We start from the raw sequence: 23430 nt of genomic DNA on the forward strand, positions 1-23430 counted from the left end.
TTAAATTGTTACAACGCGCTGATTATTTCCTGGTTTTATGAAGCCCCTCCCTCAGAAATACGCAATGGGCTTAGATTGGTTAGCTGGTCCAGTGTGTTGTGATTGGCTATACCGCCTCTAGTGCTCATCTAAACGTCCCGCCCCTCAGCTCAGTGACATGTGCTCCGGTTGTATTGTAAACAATGGCGTCGTCAATATTGCTTATCAATTTGAGCCCGATTGAGACGCAGAGGATATTAGTGAAGAGGATCGCGCAGAACCTGTGCAAGCACGTCTTTTAATGGTATGTTTTTTGTTTGTTGTTGTCTCATACTTTTAGATATGCTGTTATTTGTAAGTGCTACTGCTTCTGTTAGCTTTTAATATATGGTTTTATCCTGATTAAAGCTTTAATACAGTACATCAACCATACGCACGTCCATGTTTAACACTTGTCATAGCTGTGTGAAAATAAGTGTATAAATGGAACATTTTATTGTTTATCTGGGTTTGTGACGTAACGTTTTTGTAGGCATTAAAATGCCAGAATTTTAAAAGATATTTCCATTTGCATTGAACTTTCAGTGCCGCAACTTTGCAGATATTGTTTATGCTCAAACAGCAACATTACACACTAACTAATGTTAAAAAAGTCAAATTCGCAATCAACCACCCCTTTAACATGGAAAAGATACCTTTTATCGCGTGTCGCGTGTAGTCAGGACACGGTGTAACTCTTCAACAAAGTGCACTGGAGACTCATCTGTTGTAAAAATAAACAAACCTTAGTGTCAGTGTATTATTGGTTTGTGACAATATCGGTAGACAACAATACGCTCAGGGAAAAAGAGTACAAAATCTGTTAATGGGACAGTACTCTTTCAAGGTAGTACACTAGAGATATTATGTGTCTTCAAGGTCCTAATGTGCACCGTTTGCAGATAAATAAAGTACAAAGATGCACCTTTTGAAAAGGTTACAACCCAGTGACATCTTTTGTACCTTTTTCTGAGTGTACTGTCCTTGGGCCTCCCAAAAACACTTTTCAATTCATGTGGATCACACCACTGCAGCCATGAGAAGACCTGACAAGCATCTATTCACATCCTGATAAAATAGAAACCCCTGCCCACTAACTTATATACACTTGCAGGGATACGTGAAGCACCAAAATCAACCGCCAACCCCCCCACCCATCTACAAACAAACAGCCAGAGCTTTATTGCCTTTACAAAGACGTCAAGGTTATGGTGTGTGTGTGTGATTTACAGTGGGCCCCCATGCCTGTATAATGATATATCCGTGAGGTACTGCTCTCTACATTCGCTGGATCCTTCACCATTTGAGGCTAGATAAATTTTAAAGGTGCTGCTTTGCCCTCTGTGTGGTCTACCGCCATAAAAACATTAGTTATAAAAATATAAGACTATTTATCAGCAGCAGGCCAGGCAGCAGCGGCACACCGGAGAAATTCCAAAAGGTGAGAAGAAAGGACATCTGTTTAAATGTCGCAAACCCTGAGGTGAAAAGAACTTCAGAGCGAGATTTAGTAAAGAAACTGCTTCAAGTATTTGCTGATGCAAAAATGCTGTTTTTTTTCCCCTCGGTACTGTAGATCTATTTAAATTCTAATTTTACTGTTGAATAAAAAAGCTGGAGGAGGACAATTACCCTTTCCATTTCCTGGATGTGATAATTGTTGTTTCTTCACAATAGGTCTTTGAGATCAGAGCAATAGAAATGTCTACATTTCGAGGCCGTCGGCCGTAGAGTGGATTAAGTCAATAAAAAAAGCAGGTCTTCGAATATAAATAGAACAAATAAAAAAAATAAAAAATCCTCCTCCAATCACAGTGCAATGATGTCTCACCTCCCTGTGCATTAGTAGTCCGATTAGGGAGCAAATCCTGCCTGTCAGCTACAGATGATAACGTCGTTTCAACTTTAATGTCATAACATAGCTAATCCTCTTTGACGCAGATCAGCAGCAGACAAAAGCAGCTCACGGCGGACCGACGTGCCTATCTCCATTCTGCTCTTTCTCTCCCTTCCTCCAACTTCACACGGTTCCAAGTGAAGTCTTCACCCACACCCTGACATCTCCACAGCTGATGTCGACAAAGCCTCTCGCCGCATCTGTTCATCAGATAGAACGATAGATAGAACGACAACGCAAGACAGAATAGAATGACAGGTAGACACAGAACAATCAATAGATAGAATGGTATGAGAAAAAAAAAATAGAACAGATAGAACACACAGAACGATAAAATTATCAAACAACAGATATAGATAGAGTTACAATGACAAATTGATAGAATGACAGAATGTTAGAAGAACAGAATGCACAACTGATAAAAGATAGAATGATCATTCTATATCTATCTATAGATTGGGTGCCCTGTCGTTATGTCATTCTACCTGTCAGTCATTCTCTTTCTGTCTATTAAACATTCTACCTTTCTTTTGATCATTCCATCACTCTATCTACCGTTCGGCCAAATGATTAAAAAGCAGAAATGACAGAACGACCGAAAGAATGATCAATAGATACAACAGCAGAACAATTGACAAGCAAATGAACAATGACAGAATGATGGAACATCAGAACGACAAAGACAGAGCGCTCAAACTATAGATAGAATGATAGGACAGAATGACAGAACAATAGAATATTAGAAAGTCGGAATGACAACGATAGAACAACAGAACATTAGAAATATAGAAAAAATAGAATGCACAAACTATAAATTGATCAGAATGCTACAGGACGACTGACAGAAACAATGGAACAATGACAGAACAACCTATCATCAGAGAGAATGATATAATGACAGACAGAGCAACAGAACAATAGACAGATATACAGAAGATTCAAAATCTATATAGACTGACAGAACATGTCATTAGGTGCCTAAAGATTCTTCACATTCAGATCACCAGGACAGCAGAGATGTGAGCAGTCTTGTTCAATGATCGGCATGCTGGGAAGGTTACTGCAGAGGCTTCAGCTTCCCATGCAGGTACATTTTCCAGTGCTGTGCTCAGGACTCAGTAAACAGGCTGTCTCAACTCTGTTCTGGTCTGATACTCTCACAGAGGGCACATCGACAAGGAGATGCCATTACTGCTCATTTCACCTTAAGCCATTCCCATAAACGTCCACTGATCATGGCTCTTAGCTGCACTTAGAGAGAGCTTCAGAAATGCCTGCCTAAAACAATACAAATGTCCTCTTTGTTTCTCTGTCTATCCCTCTTTTTAGCTCTGTTGGTTTTATAAGAGCTCTCTTTTCATATCTTTTTGTTGCACCATTGCCATTTTCTTTCTCTTTCTCTCTTTTCTTTAAGCCTCACATCAATAAACGTCTAACTGTCAAAATAGAACCAATTATTGCTTAAAGATCAAACGTGCAATTTAGAGATTTGATGGAAAAGCTGAAAAGCTACAAAATAAATCCCAAGAGGTGCCAAAGACACTGTAGCCCTTAATCATAGAATTCTAAAATCGTCCCTATTGTTCACTATGCCATCAAAGTGTTTCTCTCCCTGTAGTTTATTGCTTTGATTAACCAACATTGGTAAATAGCACTGCAGCATATATAGGGGCTTTCACAGCAGGTAGTTATAGGAACTACCCAAAAGGACAGTCCCCCGAGAACTATATTTTCCCCTAAGGCCATTTTCCTGGTTGCACTGCCAGTAGGAACTCTGAACTGACGCAAGCCAGCCGACAGCAATGTCATTTAAGCGTGTCATTCAACAATGTCAACAACTGGAGGATGGAAAAGTGCCTGGACTTTGGCATCAGTCCATCTATCTCGGTTTTAAATGTTTGCGCAGTTAGTTTGTGAAGTATGTACGGCTTTTTAAAAACTGCAGGTGACAGTGTTTCAAACGGCATGTTTTTGGCTAATCAACATACACTTACGTCACTAATAGTTCTTACTGTGCTGGATTAGACCCTACTCTGAAGTAGGAGTTAATTTAGTCCCCCCATAACTACAATCAATCCCAGTTCCTGCAGTGTGAACATGCCAAAAAGTGGTTACAGTAACAATGAAAACATTCCTCCTGTGTAAAATCCCCTAACGTGTGATGACAAACAGTGTACGGAAGTCACGCAGAACCCTGTGCATGCAGAAATAACGTGATAATTGATAATTAAACCTAGGATTAAGTCTCATCAATGTGCTCTGATCCGAAGATGTCATGATTTAGAAACACTGATGACATTAATTTGTAATTTCAGTCTCATTAGCGGCTGAGCATCACTAGTTTTCATTTCTATAAAGTGCTCTAGACTATATGCTCATGAACAATTTCATGAATCATACCAAGGTTAAATGAGAGACTTTGTCAATGTTAGAATAAACATTAATTGTTCATTAAAAGTAGTTCATTGCTGGTTATGATGGAGAGACTTTCCTTTATATGTTTTTACATATAAGAGATTTATGCATGTGTGAATACAGTTTTAAATAAATACCTTGGTTAGGATGTAGTACATGCAGCTTTTACTGGGTTGATAATATTCCTTTTGACAACCATGTTTTTATGAATTAATTTAAAAATTCAATTTATTTTCTTTTAATTATTTTTAGCAATCAAATTTTAAAATGCAAAAAAATCTGTATGTTTGCAAAGGTTTTTATTTGTGCACTAGGGAACCGGTATCTTACATTTAGCCTTTACGAGGCAAATCTAGTTGGTGGCTTTGCCAAAGCTTGTGAGGTTTGTCTCAATACATTTTAAGACATTTAAGAGTTTTGTCTGAGGATGTTAGAAAAGTAAACAAGATATCCTCAGGCACAATTGTTGAACAGCAGTATATAAATGCAGGAATATTGATTTCAGATTTACCCACCTCTAAACATCATGTAAAACCATTAAGCACTAAATGTTGTTGGCTAAAAGCCATTTCTTATCAGACAGAAACGGGTCTTCATAAAAGGAATTGCCCCTTACTGTTTCAGAAAACCAAATTCTTTATAGGCAATTCCAATCTTAGGACATTTCTGTTATCGCAATAAAATTATTAGGGCTGGCTCGATACCACTTTTTCAGAACCGATACCAAAAATTCTGAGTACCTCCCGATACCGATATCGATCAGATACCAGTGCAGTTTTTTTTCAGTGTAGAATTTCTATACCTCAGTGTGTGTTGACCTGATCATCACTCTTTTGTGTGTTACACACAATCTACTAAATATAGACAACTTCATTATAAAGAAAAATGACATAAAAAATAAAAATAAAAAAAGAGATATAATCATAATCTATGACAAAAATGCTATTATAAACTAGGTCAGTGGAAATTCAGTAGGAAAAGTTACTCTAGAAAAATCATGAGTTTTATCAAATTTAATTTGATAAAATCTAAACTTTTAGTGAAAAAAAAACAAAAACATTTATTTAGTGGGGAACGAATAAAAGTGAATAAGTGCAGGACTAATTCTGGTAAAATGTTACACATTGCTCTTTGTATTGTTGTAAAATACATTCATGAAAAACAAGTAATATATTATAAAACCAGTCTTGGGGTATATTTGTAGCAATAGCCAAAAATACACTGTATGGGTCAAAATTATAGATTTTTCTTTTATGTCAAAAATCATTAGGACATTAAGTAAAGATCATGTTCCATGAAGATATATCTCAAAACTTAATTTTTTATTAGTAATATGCATCGCTAAGAACTTCATTTGGACAACTTTAAAGGCGATTTTCTCAATATTTAGATTTTTTTGCACCCTCAGACTCCAGATTTTCAAATAGTTGTATCTCGGCCAAATATTGTCCGATCATAACAACCCATACATCAATGGAAAATGTATTTATTCAGCTTTCAGATGATGTATAAATCTCAATTTCGAAAAATTGACCCTTATGACTGGTTTTGTGGTCCAGGCAGGGTCAAATATATATTATTATTATTAAAAGACATTTCTTTTAAATTTATAGCACAGTAATGAGGCAGCAACATATGATAGATAAGACAAACAAGAAAGGCTATTAATAATCTTTTATTGCGCAAAAATATTATAATATGAAAAGGCTCCAATACAGAGCAGTACAAAGCGCTTATGCGCATCCAGTGCGCAGAATGATGCGCTTGAAGCAACACTGGGTCACAGGTTAGCCCGCAGGGACAGCGCTCCACATGAAGAATTTCAAAGCACAAAGTGAAGAGTGTATTAAATCTGTGCGTTAGTTAATCGAGGCTTTTCTTTTAACAGTTTTAAATTTCAATTACTGTGCTCGTGAAGAACAGTGTTGTGATCAAACACACACCTGGTAGAAAAGTAACACGATTTAGAAACAGCACAAAACTCCAGCAAGATAAAGTCCTTTTATGCAAAACCATTTATCTTTATTTACAGATCAAGTATAATATTAGGAACATTTAATAATCTTGGAGAGAGTTTTATCATTTTGACTGTAGTAACCGAACGCGACACACAGTTTGAATGCTAAATGGAGGATGACAGACAGCCGCAGCGGAGAGAAGAGTTACGTGAACTTAAATATAAATCTGTATCTCACATTAAACTATGGAACTGCTTCAGAACACTAGAAATATAGTGTGCAAAAACTTTATTGTGCTTTATAATGTTTTTTTGCGGCTTTCGTGGGGAATAATATACGCAGAATATCCAGGATTTGGATCGGTCTCGTCTGACCGATACCTCGGATCCAGCAGAAAATGCCAGTATCGGAGCGATACCGATACTGAATATCAGATCGGTGCACAGCTAAAAATTATCTTAAAAATGATAATAACAAATGAATATGATTAGCCACACTTGTCTGGTAATTTAGACAATTTTCACCTGAATAATCATAATGAGACACTTTAATAGCCAGTGAATTAAAAATTCACAAGGAAATGGAGAATTAACATACCTTATCAATAGAGACAATGCTCAGGCCATTAAGCCCTACCATTGCCGGCGTTTTTTTTTTTAAAGCTAGATCAGTTCAGTTCAGTTTATTGTGTCCCTTAGGAAATTTGGTTTGCAAAGGTGCCACACGTAATTTACATACATATAGACATCCAAAACAAACACCCAAAAAATACAATTAATAAAAAAAATAAAAAAAACACAATGTTTAATTGGAATTCTTGCACTTATAATTTGTGGTTGATCACTGTACACATTGCCAAATGTCTCCTTCCTGTCAAAGTGTGTGGTTATTATCCAAAATGAAACACTAATCCACACTGTATGCAATTTGCTTAAAGGAAAGGGAGAAAAAGAAATGCCTATACGATCCATATACTGATTAGCATCTTTTTAAAATCACCCATCTTCTAATAAATTACAAGTTCAATACGGTCACATAAAAGTATGTTAAGTAATTACTCATGTTATGTCTTAGATTTGTATTTTTTCCCCACCTATACTACCATTTAAAAGTTTGGGGTGGGGAAGTTTTTTTTTGTTTTTTTTTTAAGAATTTAATATTTCTAATCATTAAGGATACATTGAATTTATCAAAAGTATTTTTTTTTTTATGTTAAAGTTGTAACTATTTAAAATAAATGTTGTTTTTCCTAAAAAAAACCCCCAAAAAACTACAATTTGGAATAACATGACAGAATGTTAATTTTTGTCTGAATTATTCCTTTAATAACATAACCACTCTGTCTCACCTCCTTTTGGATGCATTCTGCATAATAAAACACTCTGTTGGGAGCTCCATGCGCTTCTCTGTCCACCTAACTCACATTTTAATGTGTTTCCTTTCAAATTAAAAATGCAATAATGTCCAACGCCCATCAGCTGCCACTACTAATGCAACTGTCTGTCTGCATGAACAACTCTATGTGACATCCAATCTAGAATACAGAATCAAAAACGCTTTAACATTCATTCCAAGTTCCCTTCTGGCTCCATTTTTAAAGTTAAAGTGTGTAATTTCTGCATCACCATCAGCACATAAACCACTTCTCCCATAGGTCAGGCAAACAGATAATCCTGCCTCAAACTCAAAGTCAGTTTACCTTACATTGTTTTAGAATATCAAACTTAGAATGACTTATGTATCATTGTCTCCAAGTGAGATATGAGAAAATATTTCCAACAAATAAAGAAATTCACCTTCAAGGTTGACTTAATGGATTATTTCTGAGTTTTGTTTCTGCATCCAAACTTTGCCTTTGAAAACTGCCCTTTACAGAAAACAGGTTTCATTCCAGTACAGCATAAACCAAACAAAAACAAAACCTGACTAAAATACTAATGAGGTTCTGCAGTTCATCTTCAAGAGCTGCTTTATAGTAAGATGTCCTTATCTCTGAAAGGTCTGATTGACAAATCATCGGCACAAAAAAAAATCCTTCCTGTCAGGATATGCGCAACTGTGCTGTAAGAAAGGTGTGAGATGAGTCTTGGAGCTTGTGCACAGGGTGATAGGAGGTCATCTCACTGGTGGTCCGAAAGTGAGGTGAAACAGAGGTGAAGTGAGAAAGGTCTCTTTTAACAAACTTCTCCCACTGCAGGTTATAAGAAGTCAATCAGAACTCACGGCAGGAACTAGCCTGTTATTTTGCCAGCCGTTATTGTTTTTGCACAAACTTCAGAGTTGGGGTTTATTCTATCAGCAGTCAATCTAATACAACCACGAGATTGGAAACTATATTAGACTCCCTGCGCAAAAGGTTTTCCCTCAATTCTCCGAAATACAGTAAAGTATAAATCGAATTGACAACTTTAAAAATGGTCGCATTCCAAAATGTTAAATAAGATGTTATCACTAGCCGTGCAAATTTTTTTCCTTGTCGTGTCTATCTTGAGGACCCATGCGATATAGACGCTATATTGTAATACATACAAGCTAAAGCGTCTAATAAAGGCCATGGGTGTTAGTCTGTGATAGATCAATACGAGGCAAACTCAGTCCTTAGAGAATGGCACAATCGAATTGTATCTCACACACTGGCAATTGCAGGGGAGAGGCGGTCCTTTCAGCATGGGGGATTGGAGCAATTGCTCCTACGGTGGAGAACTGAGAAAGAAATAATGAAACAAAGAATACAATCTTTTATCTATCATCGCACATACAGGGCTGGTGGAATGTTTCCGCAACTTTCAAACGACATTGCTGTAGAAAGTTGTGTGCCATCTTAAAGGAACAATCACACTCTAGTGCAGAGAAGCATTGGTGGGCATTTACACGTGGAAAAAATACATAGAAAGCGTAGCTTAAAATGCAATTTTCTTTTTCCATTTCAGCCATTATAAACATTATGTTTTTTGGCACTGATGGCAGGCTTATCATTTGTTATTCCTAAATAAATCACCGGAGATGAAATACCTTTTATTTATCAAGTATTTAATTCCCTGGACAATACAAAAATAGCCAATATCGCATGGTTATTATGGGCATGTTTATAATCTGGCAATATTGACTGCTGTTGCTGAGAAACATGCTGGGTAAACATGGGCACTATTAAATAGATAAACAGGAGGATGCCAGCTTACTCTAATAAAAGAAACTGTGTGTGTCAGAGGCGGTGTGTGGTCATTCCTCATAATCAAATGATTATGACATTCTGGCTGTGTCTGAAACCGAACACAGCTGCCAATCCCTGTGTGTGTCGTTGTAAGAAAGTACCCTCTAAAAAAAGTGAATTCGCACACACTTCCATTGCATCATGTCTCGTGATTTAGGACAAATCTAGGACACGTGACGTTTAGAGAATCAAACAAATATCAATATAATGAATGATAGACGCATGATAAACACAAAATGATTTAAATGTTGAAATAAAAATGTTACAAATTCGAGGCAAGTGTAGGTTTGAGTGTAAATTAATTGCCAACGTCATGACACTGACTCAGAAGGCAAGGCTAATTAAAATTCACTATACAAAAAAAAAAAAATTAATAAAAATGACTAATATGTGTACTGTGCCACCCCTAATGTCCTTGTTCCTAACTCTGTACCGGCAAAAACATTTTGTGTTTCAGGCAAAGCCTTTTTAAAGTAAAGTCCTATTACAAAAGTCTGATAAAGATAAATAGCAACAAAAAAGCACTTATACACGACAAACTGTGAAAGCGGACTGCTATTATTGTCTGCATAGTTTAAAAATAAATAAATGAGACATATTGTGCCATTTATTTCACTTTCAATTTCAGGCATTTGGATGATGCAGGTAAGGTACTACAAAACAGAAGCACAAAGAAAATTAACCTTGCGTTCCTGCTCAAATTCCCCTGTATATTGTTGAAATGGAAATGGACTGGCACTGAAAAATAGTGAAGCTGGTTTACAGCTTTATCCTAAGACAAAAGACATGAATGCCCCAACTCAACGAGCGCTAATTAAACCCACGACAATGAAAATTAGCTGTCAGTTTATCATTTTGCCATTTATTATCATTTTGTTCTTCCACCGTGAATGTATTACATAAAGACTGTAAGGTGTTTCAATAGTTTCAGTTGCTTTGCCTGTGCGAATGAACAAGTCTGCTTAAATTGTGCCTAAATGAGCATGACCATGCAAGCGTATCAAACTTCATCACTACTCCCAGGACAATGAAAACCAATGCAGGGAACCAATTTAGGGCCAAATTAATATCCTCAGAGGGTAACGCACACGCTTTTGTCTTCCTTTGCATTCTTCCCCACTCTCTCCCATACAAACTTTACCATTTCTAGCTCAGCATCGCCGATCTGCACCACAATCATGCACGCTTCTGCATCATGACATCCACAAATAAACACAATCTTACGAATCTTTAGCCTAATCAGGCATCCCCTCCTGCATCATTAATTACTCAGCTGTATAAATAAATGCTGAGTGAATGAGTATTTCCGCTTGTCTTTGTGTCCAGGGCCTCTCCGCCATTTTTCCAGACGGTAATTCATTGTCTCCCCTGCCGAAATGTAGTCAATCAATACCCAATTAAGCAGAGTCTGCCGTTTTCCCTTGAGCAGCTGTCCATGAGACAAAGTGCTTGAGGTAAATTTAAATGCAAATGGTGTATAAGGCTGTTTTCACACTTGGTTTGATTGTTTGGGTCGAATACCCAGCGTCTGCAAGTCTCTTTTCACATTGTACTGTTCATCGACGCAAGTACGACCACCACAGGTACTTGCAAGAACTATTTAACACTTACTCAGATAATGAATGATTGATGGAGATATGTATTCCTTCAATTAGTAAATATTTACCATACCCTGCATTTCTTGCTACTTTTGAAATGTCTAGAAAATATATAGATACTGTTTTACCCTAGTTGTAGACCTGTACATCCAATCCTAAACTATGAAAATACATATCATTTTTTTGTATAATTAAAATCATGACAATTAAAACAATAAATAATGAATCAAAGCATTAAATATTGTATAAAAATGTTTTATACAATTTTAAGAAATTGTGTGTATTTGTTTATAAAGGAGACAATAGTGTTAGTGAAGAGTTTGAGATGAAATATGAGACGATACACTGTAAAATATTTCAAAGTTATAAATAAAACAATATAAGATTATTAAAGTATTTCAGTCTTTCTATTTCACAATTTAATTAACAATGTGTTACTTGCCATTTCTGTGTAAATACTTGTGAAATTTACTAGCAATTTCTGAGCGATTTTTTTTTCACTGTGTGAGTGAACCTATGAATATTTTTCAATCAAGACATTATTATTAAATTACGCAAAAAGTGTGAAAATATTATTGCATGTTTACAGTGTGCAAATTATTTATTTGTGTTTTTTTAATGCATGTCTCTAAAGTTATTAAATACAATACATAATCTGTGGTGAAAACAATGTGGTGGGAACGCTTGATTTTTGGAAAAATAAATAAAAATGTAATTAAAAATAAATAAATTTTAGAGTAGTAAAAGTGTAAAAATTAGGCTTTAACAGACTTCATTTTCTGAAAGTCCACAGGTGTCAAATACACATCATCAGTAGTGGTTAACTTCAGTGAATAACCCATTTCAAGCAGAATCATACAGGATTCTGCTTGAAACGATACTGCTTACACACCAATATCAAACAAGCTGTGGTCCGATCAAAAGCTCAAGTGTGAAAGCACCCTAAAATGGATACTGCTGCCTCTAGAAGGCCTTGTTTGGTTCTATCCTCTCTGGGTTTGAGTTACGCGTGACCTCCCTGTACTGCGGCCGGAGCTGTGCCGCATGCCTGTGGTCAGGGCGGAACGGGCAGCGCAACGCAGAGATGGTGATATTTAAGTGACCTCCGTTGTCAATATGCTGATCCACCAGCTGAATACACATGAAAACAGATAGGTATATATAAATGAGCGTGGGCACATCACACCACTAGACCACATCCTGATACAAAAGCCTAATGTAAAATGAGTCCTTAAGCGGTCAATGCATGCTCAGGAAATGCACTGAAATAGTCATTCAGCCAACACTTACAGTATACTTGCAGAACCTATTACAGGGACAATCCTCTTGAAACAACCTGAGGTTAAGTGCCTTGCTCAATTAAGGGCAGAAGAGCGTCGGTTCATGGCTTGCTACTTATACCATGTACCTTGATGGCACTAGATAAGGCAATACTAGAAATGGGAAAACTTGTAGTCTAACAATCTACATCTGCTTTCCAGCTTTGATAATTTGCAGCAGCAGTGAATTAAATTGGATGAATTTACAGCTGCAACTTTTCTGAGAGGGATTTAGAATGCTATGCTTTAGTGTACAGCATTCTCAGCATGGTAAAACCGTCTGAGAAGATGCATCTCCCAATTTATTCTTTCAATATAATGCAGCTACAAAAACCTGAATCAAGTACCAACTCAATTCAGTACCCTGACTAACCCCTTCAAACAGTATTTACACTGTGAGAAGCACTCATGATAATACAAATACAGTACACATGTAAATGGTCAAATGCACTTCTACGGTCAAAACACCTGTCTTGTAGAGATGTTAATGTAAACGCAGTCGGTTCAGTGAATGTAAACAGACAGGAAAGAATTGAACATCTGTCAAAATATCAGATCTGTACATTGAGTCATGCAATGTAAACACCTTACAGAACCGCTGTTCACCATTATGTTGTTAACATTAATCAAACAGCAATATTGGCAAGTAAAACAGAAAATCATTCACTGCTCACTTCCTTTCTTCTTTACCGTTTCTTCTTGTTCACCCAGGCTGAATTTATTTGACCAAAAATACACAAAAAACAGCAGTCCAGTGAAATATTACTACAATTTAGAATAATAGTCTTCTATTTGAATAGATTTTAAAATGTCATTTATTCCTGTCATGCCAAAAATGCTGAATTTTAGCAGCCATTACTCCAGTGTCACATGACCTTCAGAAATCATTCTAATGTGTTACTTTAATATCTCTATCAATTATTATTGGTGATCAATTATTAATAATGGTTATTATTTTCAAAGTTAAAAATATTTTTGCTGCTAAATATTTTGGGGAAACAGGTATTTTTCAAATAAATATGGATGAGAAAATAAGTTTTGAGTACTAAAATGCGAGAACCCTACGATTATCATTTTCAGTCTACGCAATTAGAATGGCATTCCAAGGCACTTCATAGAATATGGTATTACTCCATGTCCAAAAGAAGAGGAAAAATAAACCACGTTAATACCATTGTACTCTTTTGCTAGCAGAGCAACTACCAACCTTTAGTTTCAACCAATACACCACCCTAAGACCACTTCTACGATATCACAGTGTGTCAAGTAGGGATGTAACGGTTCTCGGTACCGTTCTCCACACACGGTTCGGCATGCACTTGCACTGCGGTTCAACTTAAATCTGACAACGCATCTGTAATATTGTTTGTTATAGGGCTTATATCGAGTTTGTACGATATATCGATATATTTTTCATAAGCGATATGGTATGAGGCAATACCATTTATATCGATATGCAGTAGTTTGATACAAGCGCATCTGAAAAAATATATCGTAAGACACAGAATGAACTGCTGTGGAGAAAGTGCATAATACAATTTGTTCTAAACATATGACAAGCTTTATATGAAGGGCTTTAAAAAACTCGTAAGATATAGTAGCCTATAGTTTAAACTGGCTCTGACAGAAAGGCTGCGTGTGCCACTGACAGAGACGCTCGCGCTGTTTGGAGACGTGCTGAAATCGCGTTTGGTCTCGTACTGCATCGCGTCCCTTGTCAGTGTCCGGCGCTGGCTTGGCCATTTGTTGTGATTAACAGGAAAGTGGGTTCAGCTGAATTGGATTAGTATTTTGTTAGATGGGTATAAAATAAGCTTAGTTTACCAGAGGTCGCGGCAGCCGTTGTGTGAAGACCGAAGAGTGTAAAGACCATCAACTCTACCGTGTGACTCCACCGGGCAGAGACACCGGCAAAGGATATAAGTATCACTTTTTATTTTTCCTCTTTCCTATTGCTTGTTTCACTTGTGTTTCAGTTTTTATAAACATTTCTTACTATGTATAAGTTATTGCTGTTTTTTGTTGCTCAGTGTTATTTTTTAGGATTACTGATAAACTAATGCAGTTTGATTTGTATTTGTTATCTATTTTAGTCTTAGTTACAGTTGTAGTAATGTCATTTTATTAGTTTTTTTAATTATTTTATTATGTCTGCATAGGTTTTTTTTAAATTAAATTTTAGTTGTATTTAATTTGAGTTATTTTAGTACTTCAACATACTAAATGGAAATTAAATATATATATATATATATATATACACATACATACATACATACATACATACATACATACATACATACAAATAAGAAAAAGTAACAAAATAAAAGTTAAAACTGTGTAAGTCGCTTTGGATAAAAGTGTCTGCTAAATGACTAAAAAGTAAAAGTAAAGTAAACGTTTATTGTGCTGTTTTCCTAAATGCATAACTTACATTTCACAGGTACTGGTGCATCTGAAAAAATTTGAATATTATGAAAGTTTTTTTTTTTTTCTGTAACTTATTTCAAATAGTGAAATTTTCATATATTCTAGATTCATTACATGTAAAGTAAAACACTTCAAAAGTTTTTTTGATTTAATTTTGATGTTTAGAGCTTACAGCTCATGAAAAATCCAGTATCTCAAAATTTGAGTTCCGTTAAATGACCATCCTTACAGTATAAATTTCAGGTATCTCTTGTTCTTTGAAACCACAATGATGGGGAAGACTGCTGACTTGGCAATGGTCCAGAAGACAATCATTGACACCCTCCACAAAGAGGGTAAGTCACAGAAGGTCATTACTGAAAGGGCTGGCTGTTCACAGAGTGCTGTATCAAAGCATATTAAATGTTAAATTTACTGGAAGGAAGAAATTGGGTAGGAAAAGGTGCACAAGAAACAGGGATGACTGCAAGCTTGAGAACACCGTCAAGCGAAGCCGACATTTGGGAGAGCTTCACAAGGAGTGGACTGAAGCTGGAGTCAGTGCATCAAGAGTTACCACGCTCAGACGTCTTCAGGAAAAGGGCTACCAAGCCACTTCTGAAACAGAAACCACGTCAGAAGCATCTTACCTGGGCTACGGAGCTGTAAGCTCTAATCATCAAAATTAAAACAAAAAAACTTTTGAAATGTTTTATTTTACATGTAATGAATCTAGAATTTTGAAGAAAGTTCAAAAAGACTTTTTGAAATAAGTTACAGAAAAAAATTAACTTTTTCACAATATTCAAATTTTTTTGGATGCACCTGTATATTCTCCACCTGTAAATGTTAGAAAGCCATGGAAATATTTGAATTTTTCTATCAGAAGTGCATGAGGCTTCTGCTTTGCGATTCTCCACTAAACTTCACAGACTTCATTTAGAATGAGTGCTGCTAAACAGACAAGCTCAATGAAATCGGAGCGCAATAATTCTGACTAAAATATACATTTTTCTGAAGTATTTGTAGTTGGACAATAAATGTGACCTATGTAGAATGTTTAACCTACAAGTAGTGTATTTGTGTGATCGCAATAACTAAAGTGACCGGTGTTGGGTAAGTTACTCAAAAAAAGTAATCCACTACAAATTACTAATTACTTCTTTAAAATTGTAATTTTATTACATTACTGATTACTGCATTTAAAAAGTAATCAGATTACTAATTACTTTACTTTCAAGTTACTTTTAAGTTTACTTTAAGTTATCAAACCTAAAAAATACACTACAAAGAGAAACTCAGTTCTTTCATTAATTTAATGTTGACTGAAAAATTGTGTAAGTATTATTTGTATACACTCCCAATATCAACTAAGCTTTTTTTTTTTTTTGGTTTTGTAAAATAAAGAAAATGCTTTCTGCATTCTCCGTGAATATCTTCCTGAAACGAGTCACTAAAATGAATGAAAATGGCATGAGAAACAGTATATCTAAAGAAAGCTTGAAGTGTCTATTATTAAATTAAGTCAGTCATGTCGAAAAACAAATATTCTCTGATAAAATAATCCATATGAAACCAACGCGAGGTACAGTCTTTCCCGTCTAAACACCTATAATGTGATCAATCCCTGGCATATCGCACGCTACAAGATAATCATCCACGCGAAATATGTCGAGTGCAACATTTTGAAATATGACAAATTCATATTTCATTGCATCTAAATAGTGTAGAACTCGTCTGCCTTTTAGCACGCATTCTCCAGTGATTTATTAAAGGGCATACTGACACGCAAAACATGTTTTTCCCCCTTTTTTTTTAACACTGCATTTGTAACTTAAGTCACATAATTTTATTGGCATTAGTAAATGTAATCAAATTACATAAATTTAAAATGTAACATTATTTTACTGCGTTGCCAGGAAAAGTAATTAGAATACAGTAATGCAAATTGTAATTACTGTGTAACGCATTATACCCAACTCTGAAAGTGATGGGGTAATCAAAATAGGCCTACCATTTTTACTCAATTAGTCTGTGCTTTTTTATTATTTACATTTTTAGTTTAGTAAATTTAACTTCTGCTTTAAAAGCATTATTTTTTTTTTTAGATTGCAATGTTACAATGTTAGAATGTAATGTGATTTTAACCCTTTTTTGCACATAATAGGCTATATGCCTACATGGTGACATACACTTAATTTGTTTATTTGTTTGTTTAATCCAAATACAAAAGCATAGAAAATAGTTATATACGTATACCGCAAATCAGCCAAAAAATACAGAGATATGAATTTTTGCTCATATCGCCCAGCCCTAATTTGTTATAAATAGCAACACATAAAACAGACAGAGTTTAGCTAATGTATGTTTCTGTCAATGGATACACATTCTGACTTCCCAATACATTAAAACAACAGTGATGAACAAAAAAATTAAATAAATAAAAAAGTTGTCAAAAACTAGTCACTCTTTGTTCAATGCGAGTGCCGTATGCTCGAATACGACCAGTCATTTATGCTGTCATCACCCGGGTGTTGATAGTGTATGGGCGCAGGTGAGACCTGAACAGCACACATTGATATCTGTGTTTAAACTAAACTCATTTAAGCCTTGCCAGTTTCAACAATCAAGAGCCAGAAAACACAAACGAGAACTCGCGTGGGCCATAAGAAGATTTGTGTGTGTGTGCGCGCGCTTATTCGAAGCGCACAAAACAGCGTCTCAGAACGAGCGCAAATATTGAGTTCTCATTCAAGTCTTGTGCCTGAATAGACAAATTCTCACAAAAACTATATGTCAACATCCCATCTTGGTAAGTATCCTAGCAGTCATATTCAGTTCAACGTACAGTATCAATGTACTGGATCCGTGCGTTCTCTTAAAGTGACAGCTCTTTCTTAATGTTAATCAAACAGCAAAAACAAGGTAATCGCTCACTCACTGCTCTTTACTGAATAACTTTTGTAACTTTAATAAATATTAGTCTTTAAATTATACAGTCAAATATGCTATGCTATTTCACATTTGATTACTTTTTTGATAACTACAGTTTTAGGTACAGAAATTGAATAGACCTACCTAAAAAAAACTGAAAAGCAGTTTATTTTATTTCCATCTTTTCTCTATTGTATTTATTTTTGCTGTTGCTTGCAGTTAGATTAGATTTGTTCTTATTTTCTTTATTTTTATTTGACAGTATCGTTTTTCACAAAACATAGCACATACCGAACCATACCAAAACCAATGCAAACTGAACCGTAAGTTGAACCATTGCGCCCCTAGTGATAAGTCTACATACATACTCCGTGACAACACTGACTCAACGTTTAGCAAGCACACACACACACACAAACACATAAATGTCTCCCTAGCCATGCTGACGCCGGCCGGTTCAGCTCGCCTTTGATCCGCTGCTGCAGGTTATCTGGCCTCACACTAATTTTAGCCAGCCTGTTTAGCAACACTAGCCTTGATGCGCTGGCCTTCGGGCAGTTAGGAGAACAACTAGATTACCTTTACACACACACGCACACACACTTGTTTTGCATTTAAGGAGCCCCAGAGAGAGTGAGAGGTCCTGTTAGTTCACATGCACTATTTTTACAAAGCGCACCGCTAGCAGCAGCACTAACAGAGAGGCAACTATGTCGTCAAATATCAGAGCATGAGGCTTATATGAGGCCCAATCAAAAGATGCAGGACTATCTATAGAGGGTCAGGCTATTCATAGAGCCCAGGGAGGCAGCAAGTGATGATTTAAGATACGTTTGAGAATCTCTATAAATCATGTCAGCATTATGCGACCGTATGGGAAGACATCATTTTAATAGATTTCAACGCTAATCAGAGAATAATGTGATTTATGATGCTTTGGGGCTAGTCTGCTATATCCCTTAAATCCAAATGGAGGTTTCTCATTTAGAGGAAACTCTTAAGGTGTGTCATAAACTATCATTATTGTAATGTCATCCCAGCATCTTTAAAGCCCTCATTGGAGCAAGTCGGTTCACTCACAGCCATCTCGATCATGCCATGGGCAGCTATTTGTCCAAATATCAATAAAATCTGACAACAATGGTATCATAAATTGTGCTTCTTTAACTAGAATCATGCAAAAAAATGCCATGGTCCAGGCTGTAGGTTCAACTTAGTCACATACCCATTCTAGAGCAAAAAGACCAGAGAATGCAGTCATTTTAACTGAAATGTGGCACTTCCCTTTCATACAGTTACAATTTTAAGTATATTGATTCTAACATTTTATTTTTTAAGAGGTTAGTTTCCTTTTTCTCTTTTAAAAAAAAAAAAAATCATAATAGGGTACACAATCATTATTGAATGAAAGCAGTGTTGTGTTTTTGGAAAAGTTAGTCTTACCTGTCCTGTTCAGAACAAATCAAGGATGGCCGCTGCCTCCAAATAAGAGGGGGAATCCACAGAAAGCAGGTTCCTGAAACAAACACACACCACATTTGAATTATGAAATTATATATTTTATATATATATATATATATATATATATATATATATATATATATATATATATATATATATATATATATATATATATATATATATATATATATATATATATATATGTGTGTGTGTGTGTGTGTGTGTGTGTGTGTGTGTGTGTGTGTGTGTGTGTGTGTGTGTGTGTGTGTGTGACATATTCATACAAAGTTATTTAATTAAAGTCCCTGGACTTATTGTGCATAATTCATTGGTGCATGTTATGTCAAAGATAACTCAATTATCTGCCTTTCTACTGACATAAAGGCCATATGGAGGTAAAATAATATGAGTCAACAACCAATATCATAGCATTGCATTCCAGCTGAATTCAGATTTGTCTTGTCAAAGTTGTTGATTTAATTGTCTACATAGAATTGACATGCAATTAAATACGTTGTGACATGCTACATTTAATCTAAAATTATTTAATCATTTTTTCTACAATTAAAAATGTCCTGATATTATTAAAATATTACATGAAATGTTTTATTGTACTTAAATATAAAATTATATTCAAAACAAACTAGTGAAGGTAAAAGTGTGCTTAAAATGGTGAAAAACTCAAGGCATAAGTACTTTCTTATACAAATTCTTGAATTTTAATCTTGATGAGGGATAATAATAATAATAATAATAATAATAATAATAATACCGTATTGACCCGAATATAAGACAATGTTTTTTCCTTGGAAATACATCTGAAAAAACGCGGTCGTCTTATATTCGGGGTCTAGACTTTGACATGTCAATAATACACCCACAACAATAGGACCAAAAACGCATAAAACGAGTGTGCCATGAAATTTGTAATGTAATGTGTGCTGTAAAGATCGCGAATGAAAACAAATGAAAAAGAAAAACTTACAGCGGCATGAGATCATGTTAGCCTGATGGGACCAAACTTCCTCTGTAAGTGATTTTAAAACATAAGACAGTACCCAGATTTGAAGACTACAATAAGATTTCACGTCTACTGTTAATAACATTTTGGTAGGCTACTATGAGTTGGATAGCCTAATTGTTATATAATTCGGATGGGCTACCTGTTATTTCAATGGTATATCAAAATTTTCCAATGTCATTGTTGGTACATTTTACCAGTATTTACCATACTTTCAAAACAAAAATTAGAATTGGAAAAATATGCAATATGAAAATAATTTAAGAATAAATGTGTTTTACAGAGAGATAAAAAAAAATAAAAAAAAAGATTTGGTTTTCAAAAAGCCTTTTTCCAACAGGTACATCTGGAAAAAGGGGGGTCGTCTTATAATCAGGGTCGTCTTATATTCGGGACAATACGGTAATAATAATAAACTATCATCTACGTATTCGTGCATATGTGCTAGCCTTAAGAACACTGATACTTACAAGATTGACTAGACTGGAATATAAAAAAAAAAAAAAAGATTTGGTTTTCAAAAAGCCTTTTTCCAACAGGTACATCTGGAAAAAGGGGGGTCGTCTTATAATCAGGGTCGTCTTATATTCGGGACAATACGGTAATAATAATAAACTATCATCTACGTATTCGTGCATATGTGCTAGCCTTAAGAACACTGATACTTACAAGATTGACTAGACTGGAATATAAAAAAAAAAAAAAAGTTCAATTACAGTCACTGGAGATAAAAGGCAAGTATGCATGAATTAGGAAGCAAACAATCACCCTCTCAAACACATTCAGCTGAGGATTCATTTGCAGGCTACGGGATACAGTGAGTGCAATAAAGCAGCTGTGGCAGTGTTGAGTGAATGATAGTTCTCTATAACACGGCTAAAATGAGGGGAGCAGAAGATGTCTACAAGCAGATTTAAAACCCCAATCTCACACGCATGCACGCACAGCTCGGGTCACCCCTCTCCTATTGAAACATGAGTTACAACAGCGCCACCTCCGCCTTCCATTTCCCTCCTATGATGAGAAATGGTATCTCAGCATTCCCTCAATTACATAGAAAGACTCCATCCAAGAGTTCTGCAAATGCAGCTGTGGGGCTGCTAAAGACGATCCAAATGTTTCCCAATCATTCCTGCTCTCGAAGCACTAGATCGACATCACCAATCCATTTCAGAGCAGGGTGCCAGAACACTTTGATTTTAGTCTTTCATCAGCATTACCAAAGCTGCATTCTCTCCTACCAAAATCTATTTGGACACCGACTCTCGTTTCAAAGCTGTGAAACCTTGCGTTTAAAGTCATAATATTCATCTTTTGAAGAGAATCTGACATGAACAGGGTTGTTAAAACGTAACAACTAGCCTCTTTTCCCATTCCACAAGGAAAGGCAGGCCTCTTTCATTAGTCATTTTTAGGCAAGCATTAAAAAAAAAATCAGCCACTGTATGCCTTTGTTGAGTGAAACTTCCTCGATTAGATCCAGCAGGACAACATGCAATCAGTAAAACTGCTTTTCAAGTAATAAAGTAAGAGTTAAAACAAAGCAAAATTAAGTAAATATAATACATGAAGACCTGCAATTAGAGTAAATGAAATTCAGCTTGTTGTACCATCCTATGTAATACTCAACAGACTCAATCAACACTGATCCAAGGACAATAAACAGGAGTGCACTCCGAGACATCATTACTCAGTTCCGATGTTATTCTAACAGTCTGCAGCACTCCGGAAGTGGACTTCTGTCTCATAGTGGTCCAATGACAACTGGACATCTTTAAAAATTCACAGCACATGCTCATTACACCAAGCAGAAGAGCTGTGTGGGGGTGGAAGGGCCGATTCTCTGTTAACTCAAACCACTCATCATCAAAATGAGCTTCAGCGCTGCAAGATTATAGCCTCAAGGGTAAATATGAAACAGCGACCGATGTGACCTTTTCACAATGAACCGAGATCATCTTTCGCAAAAAATGGAAAGTAGAGGATGACGAAAAAAAGGAAAGAGAATTCAAATGTATGGGCCTTGATTTGTGAGCTTATCTCAAGCAGTGCTGAAGAGGAAATGCAATGCATGCTGGGTCTTAGAGGACAAAAGAAGTTGTCCTTGTCACAGAAGCTGTGCGTCAAGGTACACGGGTACAGAAGGGCACTCCAGGACGGCTCTCGAGAGGATATGCATCTGCTTCGAAACAAATCCGATATGGGTTGAAAATGCAGCAGAGCGCAGACATCATTCGGAGAAGGGCCGGCTTAGCACATCTGTAAGTGATATGCACCGCACTCTATTGATGTGAATGAGTAAGACTCATTGATTATGCTGTGAAAAGCTCCTTGAGCAAGGCGCAGGAAATTCATGCAAACAATGCCGCTCTTGATAGGACCTGCCGGGGTCAAGTCTGCGCACATACAAACAACAGATTGGTGAAAGTACTGTGCACTTTTTTTTGGTGGCAAACACCGGGTCAACAGCTGTTCGCATCAGTCCATTTGCACACAGCACAGACTCACACAAGCACACTAAGTCAACAAGCTGATGCGCTCACGTGTGCGCGCTCACGTGTGCACGCTCTCATCCATCAGTGCCATGCCACGATCTAGCTCGCTCGCGGTCTCTGAGGTAGTTCTAGTAATCCTGCTCCATAGGGAAGGCTACTACACCTAAATCCCAAACAGCTGCAGCCGTTCTCTCCGGTCAGGATGCTCGGACTTTCTCCTCCTCGTTCTTCACGCAAGAAGAGCATGAAGGACACAAACCCAGAGTATGACGACACGCCTGCGGAATGTTTGACGGGGGTTTCAATTGTTACTGAAGGATCGTTGGGTCCGAAAGTAGTAACAAATGAAAAGTGATGCCACAGTTTTTAAAAAAAAAAACTGAAGAAAATCTATCTAAAGAGGTCTATAATACTTACAGAAATCAGTAAAAACATCTCAATATGTCTGCTCATTGGCATTAAAATTGTTTATCTCCGTCGCTTGTTGTCGCATCAAGTCACTGACTTTCCCAGAAAAAAAAATTCCTCTAGTTGCATTGTCAAAGCTCTACTTTAGATTACATTTTAATATTTTAGAATGATAAAGAACAAAGTATTTATCATAAGCTTTAAGAACAGTATCACAGAATCAACTCCTCAGCATATGGCTATATATGCAGTAAAGGAGATGGGTTCAATGCAAGCCGGCTACTGTAGC

General features: G+C 36.2%; 1 protein-coding gene across 3 annotated transcripts in view; it reads right to left on the bottom strand.

The window, feature by feature from the left end:
• Positions 1-23430, bottom strand: part of tspan9a (tetraspanin 9a) — a 190253-nt gene that overhangs the window by 121205 nt on the left and 45618 nt on the right. For 2 of the 3 annotated variants that reach the window (XM_058751015.1, XM_058751013.1), the window contains exon 2: positions 19200-19272. The gene's annotated coding sequence lies outside the window, so the exon portion shown is untranslated. Of the gene's footprint in view, positions 1-674; positions 743-19199; positions 19273-23430 lie in introns of all 3 variants that reach the window. The other variant, XM_058751014.1, reaches the window with a different exon arrangement.

The sequence above is a fragment of the Onychostoma macrolepis genome, chromosome 18 (genome assembly GCF_012432095.1).
Source record: "Onychostoma macrolepis isolate SWU-2019 chromosome 18, ASM1243209v1, whole genome shotgun sequence".
In the NCBI taxonomy this organism is placed as follows: domain Eukaryota; kingdom Metazoa; phylum Chordata; class Actinopteri; order Cypriniformes; family Cyprinidae; genus Onychostoma; species Onychostoma macrolepis.